Source organism: Meles meles, chromosome 4 (assembly GCF_922984935.1).
Source record: "Meles meles chromosome 4, mMelMel3.1 paternal haplotype, whole genome shotgun sequence".
Lineage (NCBI taxonomy): Eukaryota > Metazoa > Chordata > Mammalia > Carnivora > Mustelidae > Meles > Meles meles.
The window spans coordinates 87431847-87457911 of NC_060069.1; the positions used below are offsets into that span (position 1 = coordinate 87431847).

At 40.6% G+C, this 26065-nt stretch overlaps 1 pseudogene; it reads right to left on the bottom strand.

Moving 5' to 3' along the window:
- Nucleotides 1-9159: 9159 nt before the first annotated feature.
- LOC123941023 lies at nt 9160-9270 on the bottom strand (annotated as a pseudogene).
- Nucleotides 9271-26065: the final 16795 nt, after the last annotated feature.

The window sequence follows — 26065 nt, forward strand, 5'->3', positions numbered from 1 at the left end:
TAGTCTTTGAAGGAAAATCCCCAAGCATAGGAGAAAACCATTGTTCCTGTGGGTGGACAGAGGAGTCATTCTGCAGTGAACACAGGAGAATAATTACGCAGGCCATTAGCCAAAGGGATGGGCCAGGTGAGGCAGGCAGTAACCACAGGCTACAAATATGGTAGGGAGTCCACAATTTCCCGTCTGTGCTTGGGAAATCCAAGTCCATGGTGTCTACTTGGTCTAGCTACCAAATAAGATTTTTATAAATATCAACTATATATCTGTTTTTCCATTCTTAAAAAAAATGAAAGTGATGAAATGCTTTTATTTTGAGCATCGGTCTTTTATCAGGGTTTTTGTAGGCACACCTTGAATTTTCCTCATTTTACTTTTCTGAGATGAGAGGGAGGCTTAACAACAGGTTTATAAGATATGGTCTGGCATGGTTTGTGGAAATGATTCAACGCATCCTACATAGAGAAATTGTCATCCACCCCAGGCTAGTACAAATGGTTCTGCCTCTCAACACAAAATATTTTGTGTGTCTTTTCATCTTTGTCAATGTAGACACTTCTTAAAATTATTGCAGCTCAAGAAACCTGTTTGACCTTTCTGAAGCTGGATTTTTTGTTGTTGTTGTTAATTCCTGGAACTGATTAAACAATCAATTATCTTCCCTTCATGCATGCACGCACCCCCCCAACACACACATACACCACATATAATCACATTTTCCTACCCTACAGCAGTTAAAAAGAACAAACTATAGATACATGAGACATCATGGGTGAATCTTACAAATAAGGGGAATGAAAGCCATCAACACTGTTTCCTCTCCCAATTTTGATGACACAATTCTGTATGTACTCTCAACTCACGTCGCTTGGTCCTTAAATACAGAAAGCTGGTGAGTTCCCTTATGCAACATTTCACACACTAGTTTTTATTTTTTTTTATTTTTTTTTAAAGATTTTATTTATTTATTAGTCAGAGAGAGAGAGAGAGCACAGGCAGACAGAGTGGCAGGCAGAGGCAGAGGGTGAAGCAGGCTCCATGCCGAGCAAGGAGCCCGATGTGGGACTCGATCCCAGGACGCTAGGATCATGACCTGAGCCGAAGGCAGCCGCTTAACCAACTGAGCCACCCAGGCATCCCCACACACTAGTTTTTATAGGAGCAACACTATTGTTCCCACAGAGGGGCTGTTTCAAGATATCTATATCTACAAGTTGCATCCTGTGAGGGCAAGACTCTGTGTCAAATGTTTCATTTGCTAATTCTCACCACACCCATCTCTGTTCCATGTGTATAAATATTATTAACTTATACACAGGACTCAAGGCCAATTGCAATGGCCGCTGGCATCTCAGATGTAGACTGTACCTATAGGTTTGAAAACAAAACTAAGGTAGACAGCTTAGGATCTCATGGGATACCTAACTCCATATTGTTTAAGGCAATCCCTTGGTAAAGGAAATTCTAGAACTACACAGCTCTCCTGGTAACCTTTGACACCTAGGTTAAATTTTTAACCTTTTTAAGCCTTTTTTTTCTAATTACTTTTTTACGGGGCACCTGGGAGACTCGATTGGTAAAGTGTCTGCCTTTGGCTCAGGTCACAATCCCAGAGTCCTTGGATTGAGCCCCAAGTGAGGCTCCCTGCTCAGTGGGGAGTTTGTTTCTCCCTCTCCTTCTGCCTCTGCCCCTTTCCCCATACTTGTACCTGTGCTCTCTTTTTTTTTTCTCTCTCTCTCAAAGAAGTAAAATATTTAAAAAAAAATTACTTTTTTACATGTAGTAAAATGCACACAAAAATGTATATAGCTCAGTGAATTTTACATACATCTATTCATACTAACCACCATCCAGATCAAGATATGGGACTTCCAGCGCTCAGACAACTCCCTCATAACCTCTCCCAGGTGGTACATACCCTACCACAGGCACACACGCTCAGAGTAACTACAGTTCTGATTTCTGTCATCATAGATTAGTTCTGTCTGTTCTTGAACTTTATATAAATTGATTAATGAGGCATGCTTTCTTTGTGTCTGGTTTTTCTCACTAAACATTATGTTGTTGAATGCTGGCTCCTGAAAGATCACCAGAACAATCTGTTCAGAGGACAAAGCTGAATGTGTTGCTTCCTGCCATCAGGGAGAATACCACCTAGAATGAGCTTTCGCGGGAAGGGGAAGGACAGAGTTAAATTTGAGATTTTGGTTCTGGTTTAGGTGAGTCTTTCAACATGAAGATTTGAACAGGATTGGAAAGATTGTATTATTTAGGACTGTGGGAGAAGCAAGGCAAGGATTTTGAGGCGAACGTTTCAAAGGCTCTTGAGATGTCAACTCTTGATGTTTTCTACTGAAGAGATGATGGGTCTTTCAGGAAGTTCTATAATGAACAATAAAGTGATTCACCTGCACAAGAGTATCCTGGAATAGTAAGTAAACTGTGCTAATGGAGACTAGGGAATAATAAAATCATGGTAAATGTGGACAGTAAGCTATAAGCTATAGACAGTAAGCTAGAGCAGTGTAGAGTTTTAGTCCTCAGTGTCCACGTGGGGGGGTTGCAGGGTAGATGTTTTCCGTTTGCAGGGGTTTTGATATTCTTCTCTGTTGTCTTCTGTAGCAGTAGCTTGTTCTCGTCCTTTGCTGTATAGAGTCCCATTATTTGAAAATAATATAGTTGATTTACTCATTGATTCTATTAGTGGATATCTGGGTTGTTTCTAGTTTCTGTATCTTTGGAAATATAAGGCTATGATCATTCTTGTACATGGATATAAGAACACACTGGGGATGCCTGGTTGGCTCAGTAGGCAGAGCATGCGATCTTGATCTTGGGATCATGAGTTCAAGAGTTCAAGACCTACATTGGGCCTGGAGCCTACTTTAAAAAAAAAAAAAAAGGCACGCTCTGGTGTTGGTTTGCCTTTGCCTTGTTAAGGAATCAAACTGCCAGTGGAGATTCTTTTGTTGGGCTTTAGTTAACCACACAAGGAGCCCAGAGATCTCCCCTGGCCTACCACCCCAAGGCTTGGCTCATCTCTTTTCACCCAAGGGCCTGTCAGTCACTCACTGGTTCAGTATTTCTGGACTGAACACTACTTGCCCTGCCCTGCACAAGGTGCTAAGGACACAGCTGTAAACAAGATTTTTACAATCTCCACAAGGCAGAGGCCTTGAATATGTTGCTCACCATGGTATTCCCAGCATCTAGAATAATGACCAGTAGACATCAGGTGCTCAATGATCGGGGGTTAGCGAATCGGGTCTGCTGCCTGTTTTTGTAAATAACGTTTTATGAAAGCACAGCCATGCTCATTTGTTGACATATTTTCTATGATTTCCTTCCTGCTGCTATGGCAGAATGGGCTGTTGTGAAAGTAAACATCTGTTCCACAAGACCTAAAATATTTACTACCTAGACCTCTATTGAAAGACTTTGTGAGCTCTAGTCTAGCTGGCCATTTGCCTAACTAAAAATGAATATTTCCATTACAATAGAAGAGGAGAAGAATGGGTATTTTTGTTGCTTTTAAGCTTATCATAGAAATTAGAAAAAAAAATTTAATGAATAGGAGAGAAAAAAAATGAACCTGGTTTACCTACTCTCCAGCTAGAAGAATGGATGCTAGGGGATATATTAGTTTCCTAGGGCTGCTGTAACAAAGTACCCCACACTGGGTAGCTCAAAGCGAGACATTTATTTCCCAGTTCTAAAGGCCAGAAGTTCAACATGGAGGTGTCAGCAGGGCCATGCCCCCACGGAAGGTACTAGGAAAGGATCTGTTTCAGACCTTTCCTCACCTAGCTTCTGGAAGTCTCAGGGGGCTCCTCAGCTTGTAAAAGGACAACCTCTCCCTTTATCTCTTCACATAGGCTTCTCTCTGTGCATATCCATCTCTGTGTCCAAATTTCCCATTTTTAGAAGGACACTAGTTGAATTGCATCAGGGCCCACCCTAATAACCTCATTTTAGCTTAATTACCACTGTAAGGTCGCATTCTGAGGTATTAAGTATTGTGACTTCAATATATCTTTTTGGAGGGGATACAAGTCAACCCATAACAGAGGAAGAGATAGCAGTGTCTGTCCTGGGACTTGATCAGCATCTTCTGAACTAAATAGGTGCCCTATGAGACCTCTTTGAACATGTCTGGGAAATAGTGCACACAAATCTTCCTGAAGAGTCACCACACCCATTAACATTGCATAAGCTCTGAGAATTCTTGTTGTAAAACCTGTTTCACTCAAAACTTCCCAAATTGTTTATCTCCCAGAGCCTAGGGCTACAGCTTTGGAAAGAAAGTAAATAGCAGATAAGAAGAAAAGCGCAGATGTGGGAACATGACATACTTGCGAAGTGACAATAGAGGATAGAGGTTAGAGGAGATTTTCTTTCTTCCTTTCTTTTTTTAAGATTTTATTTATTTATTTATCTGTCAGAGAGAGAGAAAGAGAGAGAACATGAGCAGGGGGAGCAGCAGGCAGAGGGAGAGGCAGGCTGTCCACTGAGCCGGGAGCCCTACCTGGGGCTCAATCCCAGGACACTGGAATCATGATCTAAGCCAAAGGCAGACGCTTAACGAACTGAGCCATCCAGGTGTCCCCAGAGGAGATTTTCATTGATTAACAGGAACTTAGGCTGAAAGAAAGCATTTCTCAGTATAATCATCTGCTGTCTGTTCAATGGACAGAAATGGATGTATTTTATGTATGTTTGCTGTTCTTGAAAAGTCATGCAGGGTTACCACCCTTCTGGATCTTACTCTGATTCTCTAAGAGAATATTATATGCCCTTCAAGGGCCCCAGTTCCCTAGGTTTTGTGGGGAGTCCTGATTGCCAATGTTACAATCTTGGGGAAGAGTGTTTCTACTGTAGCTGTCTTGGTCTCCAAGTGGGAGACCTCTCTGTGTGGGAAAGAGAGTAGAATTTCATTATAAGGCATTTCATCCCTTAATTATAAGGCGTTTCATCCCTCCATAGTTCAGCATCAAGCCAGCTCTCCCACCAACTCCAGTCCCAGTGTGTTTATCATGGGGTGCGCTTGTATGTGAGCGTGGATCCTGGTGTGTGTAGAAAGATTGAGAAGCAACTTCCCTCTGCCTTTGTGCATGAGCCCTCTTGGGCATGGGTATAGAGGTATAGGGAGCAAGGACATGCCATTGATGTGAGGCAGGCAAAGCTTGAGGTTGGAAAGAGACAGAAACAAAATGACATGTTAGTAACAAGTTTCTGCAAAGACAAGTTGGACGATTCAGGCTCTAGCACTCCCGGCTAGAGGGTCAGGGTGCCCTGTGAGCAATTAGGCGTTTCTTTGGCCCAGGGAGGCGTCACACTAGAGGCAACGGTGAGTCTCATCTTGTATAATGAGAGAAGTATTCATGTTTATATCTTCAGGGCTCCCATATATAGATGGTAACATCAGGGTTTGACGGTTTGTAGGTGTGCCGGGTGTGAGGACAGCACCCAAGAGTGGAGAGAAAGGATGAGTAGGGCTGCAGAGGCTCCTTTGACCTTCCCTGAGCACCACACTTTTCTTGGCTCCACACCTCTTACTTTCCCATCACCTCTGCTTCTGAGGGTAAAGCAAACTAAACTAAATGGTTTCCACAGACCAGAAGTGAGCGGTTCTATGTGCCTTTTTGAGGATTCTTTCTTTTTGCTTTGGAAGTCATTCCCCCTTTAATGCCACAGGGAATTAAACGACAACTGGATCCTTATCTGAAATTTTATCAAATAATAAGCATATTTGAGTGACTGAAGATCCACGGAAATCTGAATAGTTGAAGAACCGTACCAAAAGGGTGCTGGGTTGGGGTGCCTGAGTGGCTCAGTGGGTTAAAGCCTCTGCCTTCAGCTCAGGTCATGATCCCAGGGTCCTGAGATCGAGCCCCACATCAGGCTTTCTGCTTAGCAGGGAGTCTGTTTCCTCCTCTCTCTCTCTCTTGGCCTGCCTTTCTGCCTACTTGTGATCTCTGTCTGTCAAATAAATAAATAAAATCTTTAAACAAAAAAAGGTGCTGGGTTTTGCTCAGGAATACAGAGTTTTGGGTTATGGCTGTTAAACTTGGGCAAATCAGTTTTTCTCTCTGAGCCTCAATTTTCTAATTTGTAAAATGGAGATGCTAATGTCATCTCCAACTGCCTATCAGGATTTGGATGGCCAAATTAGAGCCTATATGAAATCATGATAAGCTATAAAGTTTTGTGTCAGATGACTGTTATTTTGTCTATGACTAAAGAGATTAGAATAGTAGTTCCATGCTATTATCACTCTCATTAATTCTTGCTTCATTGTTCTCTTCCTCACCCAAATCCAGAGCTCTGGGATTCAGTAGCCACCCAACATGTGAGGAATTTTGCATATTATTTCTTCTTTCGACCCTTAGAACAGGAGCTCAACTCTGGCTGCCTGATAAATCACTTGGTAACTATACCCCAATATCTCTCATGAACATAGATGTAAGCTTTCTCAATAATATATTAGCAAATCAAATCCAACAATGTATAAAAAAGAATTATATATCACAGCTAAGTGGGATTAATCTCATGAATGCAAGGCTGGTTCAACATTTAAAAAATCAATTAATGTAATCTACCACATAAACAGACTAAAAAAGAAAAAAATCACATACTCATATCAATAGATGGACAAAATCCAACACCCATTCATGATTAAAAGAAAAAAAAAACCCTTATCAAACTAGGAATAGAGGGAATTTCCTCAACTTGATAAAGAACATCTACAAAAATCTCTAGCTAACATCTTAAGTGACTAACTAGTCTTTCCTGCTAAAATCAAGAACAAAGCAAGGATATCCCTTGTCACCACTTCTCTCAACGTCATGCTGGAAGTCTTAGCTAATGTGGTAAAACCAGAAAATGATATAAAAGATATACAGATCAGGAAAGAAGAAATAAGCTGTTTTTGTTCACAGATGACATGACTGTCTCTGCAGGAAATCCAAAAGAATCAACAACAACAAAGGACCCTCCTAGAACTAATAAATGATTATAGTAAAGTTGCTCACTGATCTGTAGGAAGAAAGGCAAATTTCTGGAACGTATGCTCCAAATTCACTAGTTCTGCTTCCATAGCAGACATCACTCACCATTCCCAAACTCTCTCCCAAGGAGCCTAGACATGGCCCAAGATCCTTCTCAGCCCTTCAAGAGGGCATCAATAATTGACCAGATTGCCAATGAAATCCCCTCAGGTATCTCTGCTTTGTAGATTTACTCCATCTCCAAACCAGGATCGGCTATGCTGGATCTGCCTCTCCAGTCCTGCTTCTATCTCCATGACTTGAAAAGTCCACCATTTTCATAGGCTAGCTCTCCAACAGACTCTCAAGAGACTCTGGCAGCTGTTTAGGCTTTAGGACAATGCTGTACCTTCATACAGCACTTCTAGTCTTTAGATCTCAAGGACTTTCTGCAAACATTAACTCATTTATTTGAAAAGTCTGCTGCTATGAGGACTAATGAGATAATGTTGATGAAACACTCGGTGTTCCCAAGATGAAAGACAGTAGACTATTCATCAAAAAGGCATTTTAGAAGTCACTGAAAACTCTTACAGGCATTGGCTGCCTTTTCCACTTTGCTGTGAATACCGTTTAAGGCCAGTAGACGAGGCCCGACTCCGTGCTTCAGAGAAGGCTTGCTGATGTGGGAGGAATGGTGGTGAGAACCGCTTGGTAGAACTCCATCCAGTATTTGTCACTTTCGTGTTTTATGATTGTAAGCAAGTTTCTTAATGTCTCTCAGCTTCTCTCCCCTTCTATGTCAAGTGGGAATGATGCTGTCTGGCTCAGATAATGTATGCGAGAACAGACACTTGATGTCAGCTGTTCTGGACCTGGGGCCAGCTGGGGCTGATTTTAAAGAGCCACAAACAAGTGTATCTGCACTTTAGTTAAAGAGGCAATGTAGAGGCCAGCGCTGAGAGGGGAGCCTTCCTTTGGCTGAAAGGAGAATTAGGAGAATTTACATCTTTAAAATTTTCCCTTATTGATCTACATTGAAAAACAAGATCCATGCTGAGTCCAGCGTGGCCCGAAAGGTCAGATTATGTCCATTCGGACCGTTGACCTCTCTATTCAAAACATATTAAGTGGTTACTGCACACGGAGCTGAAGAATGGGGATGAAAAAGCAAGCTTTCATTTCTCCTGGGTGTGAACAGAAATCTTTGCTGCAAAATGCAGGTAACACATTCCATCAGTTCTGAGGTGCCCGCTTTTATCACATTGTAGCACATGGAAATTGGAGTGCATCTTACAACTGAAGGCATGTCACATAGCATTTGTTTCATAAATGCAACATTAAGCAGCATTTATTTCATTTCTTAATGGTTCATAGAACACCTTGCAAGGGATGTCTTCGAATATCTTCGATTCAGTGAAATACAGCAGTAACTGTCTCTTGGGGTTGTTTGAGAGTTAATAGGGGTAAATTAGGAAAAGGCACCTGTGTTTATTATTTAACACTGCATAATAGATTACCCCAAAACTTAGCAGCTTAAAGCAATAAACCTTTTTCTCCCCCCCCCCCCCCCTCAGAGTTTCTGCAGCCAGGAATTCAGGAGCAGTTTAACTCAGGTTCTAGGTCAGGGTTGCTCATGAGGCTACAAAGTGAACTGAGTCCACCGTGGTCTGAGGCTTGACTAGAAATGGAGGATCCACTTTTAAGACCACTCATGGGTCTGCTGGCTGGAGGCTCTTGTCTCTGCAATGTAGCCCTCCCTCTTGAGCGGCTTCGGACAAGCATCTGGCTGATTCTAGAGTTGGTGATGTGTGTGTATGTGTGTGTGTGTGTGTGTGTGTGTGTGTGTGTGTGTGTGTGTGTGTGACAGAGAGAGAGAGAGAAAGAAAGAGAGAGAAGGCCCAAGATGGAAAGATGGAAGCTGTAGGCTTTTATGCCTAATCTTGAAAGTTACCTACTGTCTCTTCTGCCATATTCTACTGGTCACACAGACCAACACTGGGACAAGATAGGAGGGTAAGGATTACCGGATGCCATCCTGGAGACTGACTCGAATAGCACCCAACATACTGAGTGATGAAAAGAAAGTCAGAAATAAACATTAGTTTTCTGTCTTGTGTAGCACTCTTCTTTTTATGGGATATAAATTCTGTTGGAAGAGACTGAGTCTTCCTTTAGGTTTATACCACCACCAAAACTCATACTTTGAATTCATACAGCAGTCTATTAGCAATAATCGCGCCTCGGATAAACCTCATTGGCTACGATACTGCCACTGCGCAAAGCTCATATGGCAGTCTAGCTGGAGTGGCAAATGCAATGAGAGTAAAAGGATGTTGAAGAGAAGATTCTGTATGGTTGGGGATGGAGAGCTTTCCTTCTGAATTCTGTGCAAGATGGAGAATCTTAGGATGCTACTAATCTCTCTTTTGAAAGAAATGCATCCAAACTCTAGAGGCCAGTTACCCAGAAGAACTCACCCACCTTTAGGGCTTCTGACTTTTATAGAGCAGTGTTTTGGCACCAGATGATGGTCTAAATACAAGGGCTCACAGGCGCTTAGACCTAGGCTCTTTTGTTTGGGTACAAGGAAACTGGCTAAGCAAATGTCATCTGCCAGCATAGTGAAAAGAATAAAGAAATGATTGTAAAATTCTGGAGCCATCAAATCCCGATTTCCAAAGTATTTTGGGAAGTAAGAAGCTTAGCTATTCAAGATGAATTGAGAGCAGCCCTGGATATATCCTCACATACCCTAAGTCTCATTCTGAAAGTGTGGTCCTGGTCCAGCATCATCACTTGGGATCTGGCTTGAAATGCAAATTCTCAGTCTTCACTTCAGGTCCACAGAATCAGCCTACATGAGAGTGGAGCCCAGCGAGCCATCTGTGTTTTAATAAACCTCCAAGTGATTCTGGTGCTTACTCAACTTTGAGGACCACTGCCCTGAGAAGTTTGAGGATGACTGTTCATTGTAAAATTCTTTCCTTTGTTGTACAACATATTCCAACAGTCATAGTCTCCCATCCCCCCTTCACATACAAAGCAAAACTAGATAATAGAGTTTAGGGATGCCCTTGGATGATAAAACTATGAAGAAAAGTAAGGAAGTGACCGCTGTAAAGTCAGGATAGTGGTTACTTTTGGAGAAAAGGGAGAAAGTTGTGGGTTCTGTAGGAAGGGGCATGTGGAGGACTTCGGGCATAGGATTGTTACCCATTTAAAGGAGTGTGAGAAGGTTCACTATGTGTCCAGTGTGTGTTTTAGGAAGGCAGACAATGCAAATATGATGGCTGGGGATTTGACACATTCACACCCCTGCCCCCAGCACACAGTGGTGGTGCTATTCTTTTTATAAAAGTAGAGTTTCAAACAAATGCAACCCAGCATTCGTATATTGTGACAAAGTATAGGGTGTTTTCCAACACCAGCAACCAATTTTCCAATACTCTGCACACCCAATAGGTGTCCAACAATTCAATTTAATTTTGATACTAATTACCTGGTGTTAGTGTCAGATTCCATAGATTTAAAGTTCAGTCCCATAAGACTGCCCTCACTTCAGACACTAGTCTCAACTCCTGGTTTCTCAGACTTCACGGGTTCTCATAACCTCCCCTCCCTCATAGGCTAATTTGCTAGAATGGCTCATAGGACTCAGGAAAACACTTACGTTTGTCAGTTTGTTATTAAGATATAACTCAGGAAAGATAGCGGGGGGAGATACATAGGGCAAGGTATAGGGAGTATACACAAAACTTCCATGTGCTCTCTGGGCACACCAGCCTCGTAGCATCTTGATGTTCACCAACCTGGAGGCTCACCAAGTCTGTTGTTCAAGAGTTTCTATGAAGTTTAATCTCTAGCTCCCTTTCTACTTCCTGAAGATCAGTGAGTGGGACTAAAAGTTCCCATCCTCGGGGCGCCTGGGTGGCTCAGTGGGCTAAAGCCTCTGCTTTCGGCTCAGGTCATGATCCCAGGGTCCTGGGATCGAGCCCCACATCAGGCTCTCTGCTCCTCAGAGAGCCTGCTTCCTCCTCTCTCTCCCTGCCTGCCTCTCTTGCCTACTTGTAACCTCTGTCTGTCAAATAAATAAATAAAATCTTTAAAAAAATCAAAATAAAAAATAAAAGTTCCCAACCTCTAATCACTTGGTCTTTTTGGTGACCAGCCCCATCCTGATGCTATGTAGAGGCCTCATCGTAAGTCACCTCATTACCATAATAAACTCAGGTGTGGTGGAAAGAGGTTCATTATAAATAACAGAAGTCACTCCCATCCCTCAGAAAATTCCAAGGGTTTTAGGAGCCCTCTGCGTGGAATTAGGGACAATCACCAAATATACTTCTTATCATACCACACAGAAAAAAAAAATGATCCAAGACAGTCAATATATCAGAAAGATCTTTCTTAGTTAGATGTGACAGAAACTCAACACTGATGTCAATGAGTTCGAGGGGCTCCAGGCCTCAAACAGTGTTGTCTATACACTTTGTTCTCTTACTCTCACTTTCTCTCCCATTCCTCTGCACCCCCTAGTGTGTTGGCTTCATTTCTTTCATTGCAGATGAGTTTCTTCCATATGGCCGTGCATGAGCACAATACATTGAGAGAAATAATTCCTTAATCAAATGATTTATCATCTTAGATTAGTGAACCAGAGGAATGAGAGCTCGTTTATCCCAATGTCCATAAATAAAATCCAGGCATGCGCCCCAATTGCCTTTCTTGGGTCACAAGACCGATGTGCTATGGCCTCCAAGTTGGGATATTTTGACTGTCTGGGCATAGGCCATGTGTTTACACCAGTAGGTAGTTAGGGATGGCTGGGATGGGCCAAACACGCCAAGAATGCACAGAATGCTAGAGGAAAGAAAAGAAAGAAAAAAGGGATTCCAGGTGGCCAGAACAATAATACGTGGTTGCTATTCTAACCAAACCAAAGGAAAGGTAGTCCACCCCATCTGTAGCAAGCCAATAAACAACTGACACAGAGTTTTTGCAATGAAGAAAGATAGGCTATTTATTGGTATGGCATCACTCAGAAGAATGGGGAGTTAATGCTCAAAAGTCCTGAACTCCCCAAAGACTGGCAAGTGGGGGTTTTTAAGGGCAAAATTTGGAGAGGGGCCCCCTGAGAAAGTGGGTGCTGTTAGTCAGAGGCTCAGGAGGAAATGGTGCCAGGGATCTCCTGAGAAGGTGGACACTGTTGATTGGAGGCCTATGAGGTCATGCTAGTGGTGTTACTTAACATCTGGTACCCTGGAGGTCTATTCTATGAGAAGAAACTTGGAATCTGAAAAATATCTTTCTTCTATACATTAGAAATTTCATTATGTATATCTAGTGATTATATCTTTAGGGTAGTGCTGATTAACTACTTGTAAGCTTGTGGGGTTGCATTCCTATATGTTCCTTTGGTTGATAAGCAAGGATTCCTATCTCTTGAGCCTAGACCTACGTGTTTCCTGGCTGATCCAACCATGCCTGGGGATGATATGACCTGATAAGATGGATACTGACTTCTTCATAAGTAGATTTTATGGGAAACCCACACTGGGGTACTTTGCACCCACCATGGAGAGAGGGACATGGAAAGTAGAGAGCAGAGTGAGGTGCCTCTAAAGACCAGCTGAAGCTTGAATCCAGCAGTTCTTGGAGAAAGACCTGTGTTCAGTGGTGGGGGCAAATATTGACGCATCTCCCTTGACCATTCACTTTGACTCAGTCCTATCTCCTATCTAGCTGCTAGGTTATTCCTTGGCCTTCCCAGCCTGGTAGTCTTCCCAGAAATGGAGGGTCAGGGTAGTGTTGCAGAAAGACAGCTGGGCTGGGAGTTGGGGCCCTGAGTCCCAGCTCTGCCCCTGACTTGATTAAGTTCACTCCCTTCTCAATGGACATGACATTAGACCAAAGCATATGTAAGCAGATTATGGTAAAAACATGCACAGGGCTGAAAGAGGGGAGAATTGAAAGGATAAAACACCTCTGAGGGGGTTGGATATATCACAAAGGTATTATAATACACACCTGTAACTTCACTGAACGATACAAATGATAGAATGATAATATATTTGGTCTTATTTTATCTTAGCCTTGTGAGTTAATCTTCTCTTGTATCTCTTTACTTCTTTTAGAGATTTTATTTATTGATCTTATTATTTGAGACAGATAAAGACAGAGCATCTGTGGGTATGGAAAGGAGCAGAGAATCTCAAGTGGACCTCAGGCTTAGTGAGGAACCCAATGGGGTCAAAGCATGATCCCACCACCCTGAGGTCATGACCTGAGTCCATGGTCAGTGGCCTAACCCACCGAGTCACGCAGGCACCCTCTCTTCACTTCTTTAGTGAGAGAAGTGCGAGTTACTTTTCCTTATGGGCCAGGGTAGGCGATAGCTTTGTGGACTTCTTGGGGGGAGTTTTCCCTTAAAAGGATACAAACCAATTTAAACCATAGAAGACAAGTAAGTAAGGGGTGAGTAGCCTAGGTTGTCCAGGGGAAGATGATATAGAGAGGCCCTTTAGGTTTGGGGAGTTGAGTGGGGTGGGGGATGGGTGGTGGAAATAATGCTGCCTCCCCACCTCTTGGGGATCACTGGAGAGAAACGATGGAGAGAATTCTGTAAACAGTGGAACCCATTTCGACTCAGAGCTTCAGGAGCCAGCTGTGAGTGTAGAGATTAAGAAAGCTAGTTTGAAAGGAAAGCCACACAGGGGCCTTTGACAGAGCCCCGTGGTGGAGGCAGGCACTGCCCATGGAGAGCCCTTGTGGCCCCTTCAGACCTGGTCATGCTTAGGGCTTCTCTCAGCAGAGGAAGAAGTTGAACGTGAACCAACTGGTCTTCAACAGTGACACCATATGGCCAAGGGAAGTAAAGACAGCACTGGGATTGAAGGTTCCAGGGCCAGTGTAAGCCCAAAAGAAGATGGGAGAGGGGGCAAGTCAAGAGGAAGACTGACCTTTTTGTTGTTACTAGGCTCAGTGGGGCGACAGCGATTTTGTTTGGAATTGGTACTTTGAGTTTTGGGAGAAGTTTACTCTAATTAAATGCATTCTAAAAATAAATGTTGTAGACTTTATAGATTTTCTGAAGATCTGTAACTACATCTTTTTGCCTTTTTCAAGTTTGCTGGAGCCCCTGAGAATTGCACTCCAGACCACTGAACACAAGCATTGTTTTGTTTCCTCTTTCACTCCATGGTGTGCCAACGTGTTTTTTGAAAAGAAGGAAGAGGGAAGAATGGAAGGATCCAATTTCTGAATTTCAAATGAGGTAACACTGGGGCCATTTCATTTTTCTCTAAGGTACCTTTCAGCTCAAATGTCTACAGTATTATATGGAACTGTTTTATGTTTTAAGAATCTCCTGGAAAACTTACTCATGCTACCTACGAGGAACTTCTAGTTGATTTTGATAAACTTCCATTTGACTTACAGCTGAACACCATAGTATTGGTTCCTCAAAGCATGTATTTATAAATGTATTGGGAATATGACCATGTAAACTAGTCAAATGTATGTAGTCCACGTGGCTTAGAGTGTCATTCATTCAAACAATAGGTAGTGTGTGAGCCCTACTATGTCAGCATTGTTCCGGTCATGGAAGATAGAATGATATAGAACAGAACGCGGCATCTTCCTCAAGGAGCCTTCCTGCTGGAGAGAATCGCAAGATGCTATAAGAGCAGAGAGGAGGAAGATCTGAACCAGTCTCCGTTGCCAGCGCTGATTTTGAGGGGCATAAGGCACAAACGAATGCCAACAACCAAGCACAGAACCAGCCCATAAAATCAATAATTATATGCAGGCAGGGCTGCTCAGAAGTTGTGTGTTGAGTGTTGGAGTCAAGGGTACTTGGGTTTAAATCCCAATACACTTAGCAGCTGTGTAATCTTGCATATTGTTACTAAGCTCCACGTGCCCCAGCTTCCTTGCCTGTGAATTGGAGAGAATACCTACCTCAGGAGAGGTTTAAATTAGATAATTTAGCAAAGTACAATGCTGAGCAGGATTGCTCTCTAAGTTAAGATTTATTTTAAAAATGATAATAAATAAAAAATTTGTAGACTAATCAGATCATCAGTGCATTTTCGTTATGTTCAAATCAAGAATTGATCCATTTAGTAAAGAGCTGATAATTTAGATCAGATGAGATTTACCATATTTCTCTAATTTTCTGGATCTTGACCTTTGCTATATATATCAGAATCACCTGGAGAGTCTTAAAGCTGATACCTAGACTTCAACCCCAGAACTGATGCATTTGGTCTGGAGTATGCTTTGGGCTTCAGGATTTTTAATCATGAATTAATGTGCAGCCAAGGTTGAGACCCACTGGTCTAACTGAATATGGAGAGTAAGATCTGTCCTTGGGTCACAGGCAACCAAGGCACTTACTGATGACTTTCCCCTTATATATCTGCATTTTGAGCTAGAAGCTGTCCTGGAAACTTCTAGTGGGAGGAGGGAGTCTCTTCACGACCTGGTGCTAAAAATTGATGGGGGCACCTGTACTTCTAACCCCACAAGGCATTTGTTAGTTGCTACAGTGCCAGGACCTGTCGCTCTGCTAGCAGTCATGGGATGTTTGGAACAGCTGGAGTTAGAAAGGTGGCTTCTAAGGACAGCTCCACCATAGGCCAGTCAAGAAACTATTGGCAGATCATTCTGTCTGCCCCATCTCAGTTTTGTTATGTGTGTATTTAGGGAGATGAGAATGTTCTTCCTGCATGACCCATAGTCCTGTTCTTACGTCAATGCGTTATGAAGTAAAGCACTTTGTAAATCATAAAATACTATATGAATAAAATAAAATACCTGGTAGAGATTAGACATTGCATTTTTTGAAAGTAGACTGTTATTTTGTATCATTTTTGCTGTCCGGAGCTAAGTTTTCAAACACCTTGTACCAAATTGTGATGGTTGAGACCATTTTCTAAGCAGTTCCAAAAGCAATACAGCAGTTAACTCTATTTCCTGTCCTATTCAATAATTTATCATCATAAACCTTTTTAAAAACACCATCTAGGATGTGGGCCTACAGGGTAAGATGGTTCCTTTTTTGTGGAAAAATAATTACTGTAATGAGTTTTCGTTATGTGTGGAACTGAATAAAGGAAACATAATTCAAAATGGAGTCAGAGGCCAGAAGGTGGAGCTCTCACACCAAACCACTGGCTGCAGCCTTTGCATTCTCAATAGGAAGAAGTCTATACTTTACAACTCCAGTAGGAAGAAAGATTTTCTCCTACCCAGCACAAGGCCAACCACAGACTGTCATAACTCAGCCAATGAGAAGCCACTATACTTTGAACTCCCAATTTACTCCAATGGGATTTTTGTTTATAATAGCCTCTACCATACCCCCCACTTCACTATATAAAAGAACATTCCTCAGGGCTCCTGGGTGGCTCAGTGGGTTAAAGCCTCTGTCTTCCGCTCAGGTCATGATCCCAGGGTCCTGGGCCCGCATTGGGCTCTCTGCTCAGAAGGGAGCCTGCTTCCCCCTCTCTCTCTGCCTGCCTCTCTGCCTACTTGTGATCTCTGTCTATACCAATATCTTAAAATAAAAAAATCTTAAAAATAAATAAAATCTTAAAAATAAAATCTTAAAAATCTTAAAAATAAATAAATAAAAGAACATTCCTATCCTTTGTTCTCTGAACTTGCCTAAGGTTTTGGCATAGCTTGTATGTCCTGAATCAAAATTCTCTGCTATTCCCAAATAAACCCATTTTTGCTGGTAAGATAACTGACAATTTCGTTTTTAAAGTTAATATATGCAAATATAAAGCATCTGGATCCATGCAATTTTATGGAGAATAAAAAGTTACTGGAACTCAAATTAAGGGTTCTAATTAGTAATGTAAATTAGAAATATAAATGATGGATTTTCTTGTTTTTTTGGTTGATTGGTTGGTTTGTTTTGGCTGAATTATTTCCTTTCAGGTTATGGAGAATTTAGAGAACATTTATATTTGTTAAAAAAAAAATTCAACTGAATAAATTTTAAGGATCTTACTAACTATGCAAAGATTCATGAATCTGGCTGCATTCAAGCTAGCAAATAAAAAGAAGCCCCAAATAGTTGTACAATTTGAGAGGGTTTATAGACCAAAGTGAGCAGGTACAAGAAGTTATACTGGCTAAAAGCAGATTGGTTATTGCAAGGCTACCTTCCTTCTAGCAAAGGGAAGCCTTGGAGCTGGGTCAGGTAGCCTGTGCTGAGCAGGCAAGCACTGATTGGTTGACATGGCCCTTCCTTTCCTGGGAGAGCTGAGCATAGAAATTTAGTTAAAAGATCTGGTTTGCTCTCTCTCTCTTTGCAGATGACATGATTCTTTATATGGAAAACCCCAAAGACTCCACCCCCAAACTACTAGAACTCATACAGCAATTCAGTAACGTGGCAGGATACAAAGTCAATGTACAGAAATCAGTGGCTTTCTTATACACTAACAATGAAAATACAGAAAGGGAAATTAGAGAATCGATTCCATTTACTATAGCACCAAGAACCATAAGATACCTGGGAATAAACCTAACCAAAGAGGTAAAGGACCTGTACTCGAGGAACTACAGAACACTCATGAAAGAAATTGAAGAAGACACAAAAAGATGGAAGACTGTTCCATGCTCTTGGATTGGAAGAATAAACATTGTTAAAATGTCTATACTGCCTAGAGCAATCTATACTTTTAGTGCCATTCCGATCAAAATTCCACCAGTATTTTTCAAAGAGCTGGAGCAAATAATCCTAAAATTTGTATGGAATCAGAAGAGACCCCGAATTGCTAAGGAAATGTTGAAAAACAAAAACAAAACTGGTGGCATCACGTTACCTGATTTCAAGCTTTACTACAAAGCTGTGATCACCAAGACGGCGTTGTACTGGCATAAAAACAGACACATAGACCAGTGGAATAGAGTGGAGAGCCCAGATATGGACCCTCAACTCTATGGTGAAATAATCTTCGACAAAACAGGAAAAAATATTCAATGGAAAAAAGACAGTCTCTTCAATAAATGGTGCTGGGAAAACTGGACAGCGATATGTAGAAGAATGAAACTTGACCATTCTCTTACACCGTACACAAAGATAAACTCGAAATGGATAAAAGACCTCAACGTGAGACAGGAATCTATCAGAATCCTAGAGGAGAACATAGGCAGTAACCTCTTCGATATCAGTCACAGCAACTTCTTTCAAGATATGGCTCCAAAGGCCAAGGAAACAAAAGCAAAAATGAACTTTTGGGACTTCATCAAGATCAAAAGTTTCTGCACAGCAAAGGAAACAGTCAACAAAACAAAAAGGCAACCCACGGAATGGGAGAAGATATTTGCAAATGACAGTACAGACAAAAGGTTGATATCCAGGATCTATAAAGAACTTCTCAAACTCAACACACACAAAACAGATAATCATATCGAAAAATGGGCAGAAGATATGAACAGACACTTCTCCAACGAAGACATACAAATGGCTATCAGACACATGAAAAAATGTTCATCATCACTAGCCATCAGGGAGATTCAAATTAAAACAACATTGAGATACCACCTGACACCAGTTAGAATGGCCAAAATTAGCAAGACAGGAAACAACGTGTGCTGGAGAGGATGTGGAGAAAGGGGAACCCTCTTACACTGTTGGTGGGAATGCAAGTTAGTGCAGCCACTTTGGAGAACAGTATGGAGACTCCTGAAGAAATTAAGAATAGAGCTTCCCTATGACCCTGCAATTGCACTGCTGGGTATTTACCCCAAAGATACAGATGTCGTGAAAAGAAGGGCCATCTGTACCCCAATGTTTATTGCAGCAATGGCTACGGTCGCCAAACTGTGGAAAGAACCAAGATGCCCTTCAACGAATGAATGGATAAGGAAGATGTGGTACATATACACAATGGAGTATTATGCCTCCATCAGAAAGGATGAATACCCAACTTTTGTAGCAACATGGATGGGACTGGAAGAAATTATGCTGAGCGAAATAAGTCAAGCAGAGAGAGTCAAGTATCATATGGTCTCACTTATTTGTGTAGCATAACAAATAACATGGAGGACATGGGGAGATGGAGAGGAGAGGGAGTTGAGGGAAACTGGAAAGGGAGATGAACCATGAGAGACTATGGACTCTGAAAAACAACCAGAGGGTTTTGAAGGGCGCGGGGGGGGGGGGGAGGTTGAGGAACCAGGTGGTGGGTAATAGGGAGGGCACATACTGCATGGAGCACTGGGTGTGATGCCAAAACAATGAACACTGTTATGCTGTAAATAAACAAATAAACGAATAAAAAAAAAAGATCTGGTTTGCTGACATGAGGCTCAGCATGAGTGACTCCAATTTGGGCTCAATCAGGTTATGTTAACACCTTTCAAAATCTGACTTAGGCTGCCTCGCACGTGTACATTCTTGTATGTTCTTCCAGAACCATGTGAGCCGTGTTGTGGCAGCTGGGTACAGACGTGGAATTGGTAGATAAGGACCACTGGAGAAATCTGTAGGCTTGTCTCTTCATCACATGCTGCAGAAAAAAGTTATATGAACAAGGCAACTGCCCATGTAAGGACAGATTTAAAGTATGTTGAGAGGCAACCTATAGCACAGAGTCCATCTAGAATTACTTTGCCCAATTTGAATCCCAACTTCAATTTTTACCAACTGTGTGACTTCAGACAAGTAGTTTAACCTTTCTGTGCCCCAGTTTCCTCCTCCATTAGATGGAGGTGATAGTATAACTACATCATTACATTGTTATGAGGATGAAATGAGTTAATATTGGTAAAATGCTTAAAACAGTAACTGGAACACAGTAAACACCATATAAACGTGAAATAATATACACTTTTAAACTCAGTGTTTTAGCATCTGTAATTTACTCTAAGTTACATTGGTATAGACAAACTATAGGAGTAAAAATTAACTTTGAGCTACATCTTAGTGATGTGATGAGAAATTAACAATGAAATGCCCAATTTCAGAGTCCATTTTCCGAGGACGATTAGAGCAGCACTTCGAATATTGCTAGGTAAATCTGTACCAGGAGGTAAGCTGTTTGATTTAATTGTTAACAAGAAAAAATTGCAATTTATGGTAATAACAAAAAAGAAATTTGTTGAGTAACATGCTCTGAACAGTGTCATTTACTTAAAAGTATGTATATTTGTTCAATATACATTTTTCAAGAATCTACCATGTGCTAAGCACAGGGAGAGGCACAAGATATACACTTGTCTAAGATGGACATGAAGCTTGCCCTGTGGGGCTCCAAAGTGAGACCTGAAGGATGAGGTGGCCCCCACCAGCCAAAACAGGTGGAGATAGGGTTCAGCAGTGGGAATAGCAAGTATGGGACTTGGGGCTGGACACACTACAGTCTGGACAACTGAAAGGCAGCTTTCAGTTGTAGAGTGACTGGATAGTGGAGGGCAACAGGATACCAAGCAACATGACTCTCTGGGCATGTTTCACTAGATCTTCCCAAAACACTGTACCTATTGAACCTTGAAACAGTATTCCCTCGATTTCCATGTTACCTCCACCTCTTGATTTTCTTCCATCTTAAATAGTGAATATTTGAATAGTGTTCCCCAAATTCATATCTGTTCCAAACCTCCAAATATGACCTTATTTGGAAATAGGGTCTTCACTGGTGTAATAAGTCAAATAGTTAGATGGATTAGAGTAGACTCTAAACCCAAGGATGGGTATTCTTGTAAGAAGCCCATGTGAAGACACACAGACAGATGAAAGCCATGGCATGACAGAGCCAAGACTGGTGTGAGACAGTGTAAGCCAAGGAATGCCAAGGATTGTCACAACTACCAAAGCTGGGATATAGGCATGAAACAGGGTGGCCCTCAGAACATCCAATGAACCAAACTTGCTGGCATCTTGAATTCAGACCTCTATTTTCCCAAATTGTGAAACATTAAATTTCTCTTATTTTAAGCCACCCAGTTTGTGGTAATTATGGCAGGCTTAGGAAACTAATATACATCTCTTCAAACATTCATTCTCAGTCCTTTTCCTGGTTTCCACTTCCTGTGCATATACTTGCTGTGATCCAAGGCTTCCATCTTCGTGATACTCGCTTCGTACATCCTCTCCCCAACACCTATTGGCAAACAACCTTGCTCCACTACCCAAGGCAAATAGGAAAGAAGTTTGAGGGTAGCCAGGGCACTTTCCTCTATTTCAACTTACATATTCAGCTAGTTACCAAGTCCCATTGACACTACACTCTTTTTAAAAATAATTTTTCAAGAATAGGGGAGTAATATTTGCATATGATTTTAAAAGATATAGCATGAATAAAGACACAGACCAATGGAACAGACTAGACATTCCAAAATAGACCCAAATGTATATGGAAATTCAGTAAATAATAAAGATCATCACTAGGAAAAAATATTAACTCTTAAAAAAAAAGTGGTGTAAGGACAACTGGATAGCCATTTCAAAAAAAAGACAAATTAAATCTTTATCTCATAGCATAGATCAGAATAAATTTCAAATGCATCAGTAATCTAAATGCAAAAAAAAGGCACGAAAGTACTAAGAAAACATAACTGAGTTTGGCAAGAACTTCTTAAAGCTGTAAAACAAGATCCCAAAGCAACAACAGAAAGTCTTGATAAATTTGACTACATAAAAATAAATTTTTTGGCAAGGTATATGACATCACAAGAAAAGTCAAAAGCCAAATGACAAATTGGTGGAAAATATTTGCAATTTATGTTGGGGCTCATCTCTTTAATACATAAAGAGTGCCTAAAAAATAAAAAAAGAATAAAATTCAAGACCTGAGAGAAAAGTGGACAAAATCATAAACAGATAATCCAAGAAAGAGATATACAGCTGACTTAAAAAAATTTTTTTTATGTAAATTCACTTTGGTTAACATACACTGTATTATTACTTTTAGGAGTAGAATTCAGTGATTTATCAGTTGTATATAATTATCACCCAGTGCTCATTACATTAAGTGCCCTCTTTCACACCCATCACCCAGTTACCACTTCCCATCACCCACTTCCCCTCAGTTTGTTTCTTATGGTTAAAATTTTCTTATAGTTTACCTCCCCTTCTGTTTCCTTCTTATTTTGTTTTTCCTTCTTTTCCCCCTTTTCATCTATTTTGTTTCATAAATTCTACATATGAGTGAAATCATATGGTATTTGACTAACTTATTTCCCTTAACCTAATACGCTCTACTTCTATCCATGTCAGTGCAAATGGCAAGATTTCATTCTTTTTTATGGCTCAGTAATATTCTATTGCATGTATATACCACATCTTTTTTATCCATTCATCTGTTGATGGACATCTCAGCTCTTTCCATAGTTTGGCTATTGTGGACATTGCTGCTATAAACATTGGGAATGCATGTGCTCTTTCAAATAACTGTTTGTATCCTTTGGGTAAATACATGGTAATGCAATTTCTGGGTCATAGGGTAGTTCTATTTTCAACTTTTTGAGGAACCTGCACACTGTTAACCAGAGTGGCTGCATCAGTTTGCATTCCCACCAACAGTGTAAGAGGGTTCCCCTTTCTCCACATCTTCGCAACATCTGTTTTTTCCTGACATGTTAACTAGTCATTCTGACTGGTATGAGGTATTGTGATTTGGCTTTGTGTTTGCCTGATGTCTCATGATTTTGAGCATTTTTTAATGTGTCTGTTGGCCATTTGTATGTCTTCTTTGGAGAAATATCCTGTTTGTGTCTTCTTCCCATATCTTGAGTGGATTTTTGTGTTTTGGGTGTTGAGTTTGATAAGTTCTTTATAGATTTTTGGGTACTAGCCCTTTATCTGATAATTCATTTGCAAATATCTTCTCCCATTCTGTCAGTTGCCTTTTAGTTTTGTTGAATATTTCCTTGGCTGTGCAAAAGCTTTTTATCTTGATGAAGTCCCAAGCTCGATTTTTTTTTTTTTTTTTTTTTTTTTTTTTTGTCTTTGGAGATGTGTCTGGCAAGAATTTGCTGTGGCTGAGGTCAAAGAGGTTGCTGCCTGTGTTCTCCTCTAGGATATGATGGATTCCTGTCTCACATTTAGGTCTTTCAACAATTTTGAGTTTATTTTTGTGTATGGTGTAAGATAGTGGTCCAGTTTCATTCTTTGCATGTGGCTGTCCAATTTTCCCTATGCTATTTGTTGAAGAGACAGTCTTTCTTCCACTGGACATTCTTTCCTGCTTTGTTGAAGATTAGTTGACCATAGAGTTGAGGGTCCATTTCTGTGCTCTCTATTCTGTTCCACCGATCCATGTGGCTGTTTTTCTGCAGTACCATACAGTCTTGATGATTACAGCTTTGTAATAGAGTTTGAAGTCCAGAATTACGATGCCACCAGCTTTGGTTTTCTTTTTCGACAGTCCTCTGGATAGTAGGGGTCTTTTCTGGTTGCATATAAATTTTAGGGTTGTTTGTTCCAGCACTGTGAAAAATGTCTGTGGTATTTTGATAGTGATTCTACTGAATGTGTAAATTACTTTGGGTAGCATAGATATTTAAACAATATTTGTTCTTCCAACCCATGAGCGTGGAACATTTTTCCATTTCTTTGTGTCTTCCTCAATTTATTTCAAGAGTATTCTATAGTTTTCTGAGTCCAGACCCTTTGCCTCCTTGGTTAGGTTTTTTCCTAGGTATCTTATGGTTTTTTGGTGAAATTTTAAATGGTATCATTTCCTTGATATCTCTTTCTTCTTCTTTTTGTTAGTGTATAGAAATGCAACTGACTTCTGTGCATTGATTTTATATCCTGAAACCCTGCTGAATTCCTGTATCAGTTCTAGCAATTTTTTGGTGGAGTCTTTTGGGCTTTCTACATCAAGTATCATGTCATCTGTGAAGAGCGAAAGCTTGACTTCTTCTTTATTGATTTGGATGCTTTTTATTTCTTTTGTTGTCTGATGGCTGAGGCTAGTACTTCTAGTACTGTCTTAAACAACAGTGGTGAGGGTGGACATCCTTGTCATGTTCCTGACCTTAGGGGGAAAGCTCTCAGTTTTTCCCCTTTGTGGATGATCTTTGCTATGGATATTTTATATGTGGCTTTTATGATACAGAGTTATGTTCCTTCTATCAGTACACGGTGGAGGGTTTTAATCAAGAAAAGATACTGTATTTTGTCAAATGCTTTTTCTGTATCTATTGAGAGGAGCATATTTCTTATCCTTTCTTTTATTAATGTGATGTATCACATTGGTTTATTTGCAGATGTTCAATCACCCTTGCAGCCCAAGAATAAATCCCACTTGGTCATGGTGAGTAATCCTTTTAATGTACTGTTGGATCCTATTAGTTATCTTGGTGAGGTTTTTTGCATCCATGTTCATCAGGAATATTGGTCTGAAATTCTCCTTTTTGGTTGGGTCTTTGTCTGGTTTTGGGATCAAGGTAATGCTGGCCTTATAGAATGAGTTTGGAAGTTTTCCTTCCATTTCTATTTTTTGGAACAATTTAAGAAGAATAGGTATTAATTCTTCTTTAGGTGTTCAGTAGAATTCTCCTGGGAAGCCATCCAGCCCTGGACTCTGGTTTATTGGGAGATTTTTGATTACCGATTCAATATCTTTGCTGGTTATAAGTCTATTTAGGTTTTTAAAATTTCTTCCTGTCTTAGTTTTTGTAGTTTGTGTGTTTCTAGGAATTTATTCATTTCTTTTAGTGTGTTTGATAGAAGGATGGCCACTACAGCTTTTTTTTTTTTTTTTAATGTCCATCAGCATGATAAATGGTTCTCCACCCCTCACTTTCAACCTGGAAGTGTCTTTGGGTTTAAAATGAGTCTCTTACAAGCAGCATATCAATGGGTCTTGTTTTGTTTTTGTTTTTTTTGTTGTTGTTGCTGTTGTTTTAATCCATTCTGATGCCCTCTGTTTTTTTTTTAAAGATTTTTTTTATTTTATTTATTTGACAGAGATCACAAGTGTGCAGAGAGGCAGGCAGAGAGAGAGGGGGAAGCAGGCTCCCTGCTGAGCAGAGAGCCTGATGTGGGGCTCGATCCCAGGACCCTGGGATAATGACCTGAGTGGAAGGCAAAGGCTTTAACCCACTGAGCCACCCAGGCGCCCCACCCTCTGTTTTTTGATTTGAGAATTTAGTCCACTTACATTGACAGTAATTATTGAAAGATAAGAATTTAGTGCCATTGCATTACCTGTAAAGTTGCTGTTTCCGCAGAATGTTTCTGTTTGTTTCTGGTCTTTTTAAATTTGGAGTTCTCTCTTCACTCAAAGAATCCCTTTTAATATTTCTTGCAGAGCTGATTCAGTGTTCACAAATTCCTTTAGTTTTTGTTTGTCCTGGAAACTTTTTATCTCTCCTCCTATTCTGAGTTACAGCCTTGCGATAAAGCATTCTTGGCCGCATATTTTTCCCATATTTTATATATATCATGCCAGTCCTTTCTGGCCTGCCATGTCCCTGTGAACAGTTCTGCTGCCAGCCTTTTGTGTCTATCCTTGTAGGTTAAGGACCTCTTGTCCTGATCTGCTTTCAGTATTTCCTGTTTATCTTTGAAATTTGCATGCTTTACTCTAATATATTGAGGAGTTGACCTAATTTTGTTAATTTTAGCAGAAGGGGTAGATATCTGTGCCTCCTGGACTTGAATGTCTATTGCCTTCCCCAGATTAGGAAAGTTCTCAGATACAATTTGTTCAAATAAATCTTCTGTGTCTTCCTCCCACTCCTCATCTTCTGGGACCCCCTATAATATGGATATTATTTCCCTTTAGGGAATTGCTGAGTTCTCTAAGTCTCCCTTCATGATCTAGTAGTTTTCTATCTTCTTTTCAGCTCACTTATTTTCCATCATTTTATCTTCTATATCATTGATGCACTCCTCTGCTTTTTTCATCCTCATCTATCTGGCCTCCACTTAGGACTGCACCTCAGAAATAGCATTTTAAATTTCAGTCTGACTAGATTTTAGTTCTTTTATCTCTACAGTAAGGTTTTCTTTAGGTTTTCTATGCTTTTTCCAAGCCCAGCTAGTATCTTTAAAATTGTTTTAAATTCTAATTCAGACATCTTATATCTATACCTCCTACCTTCCA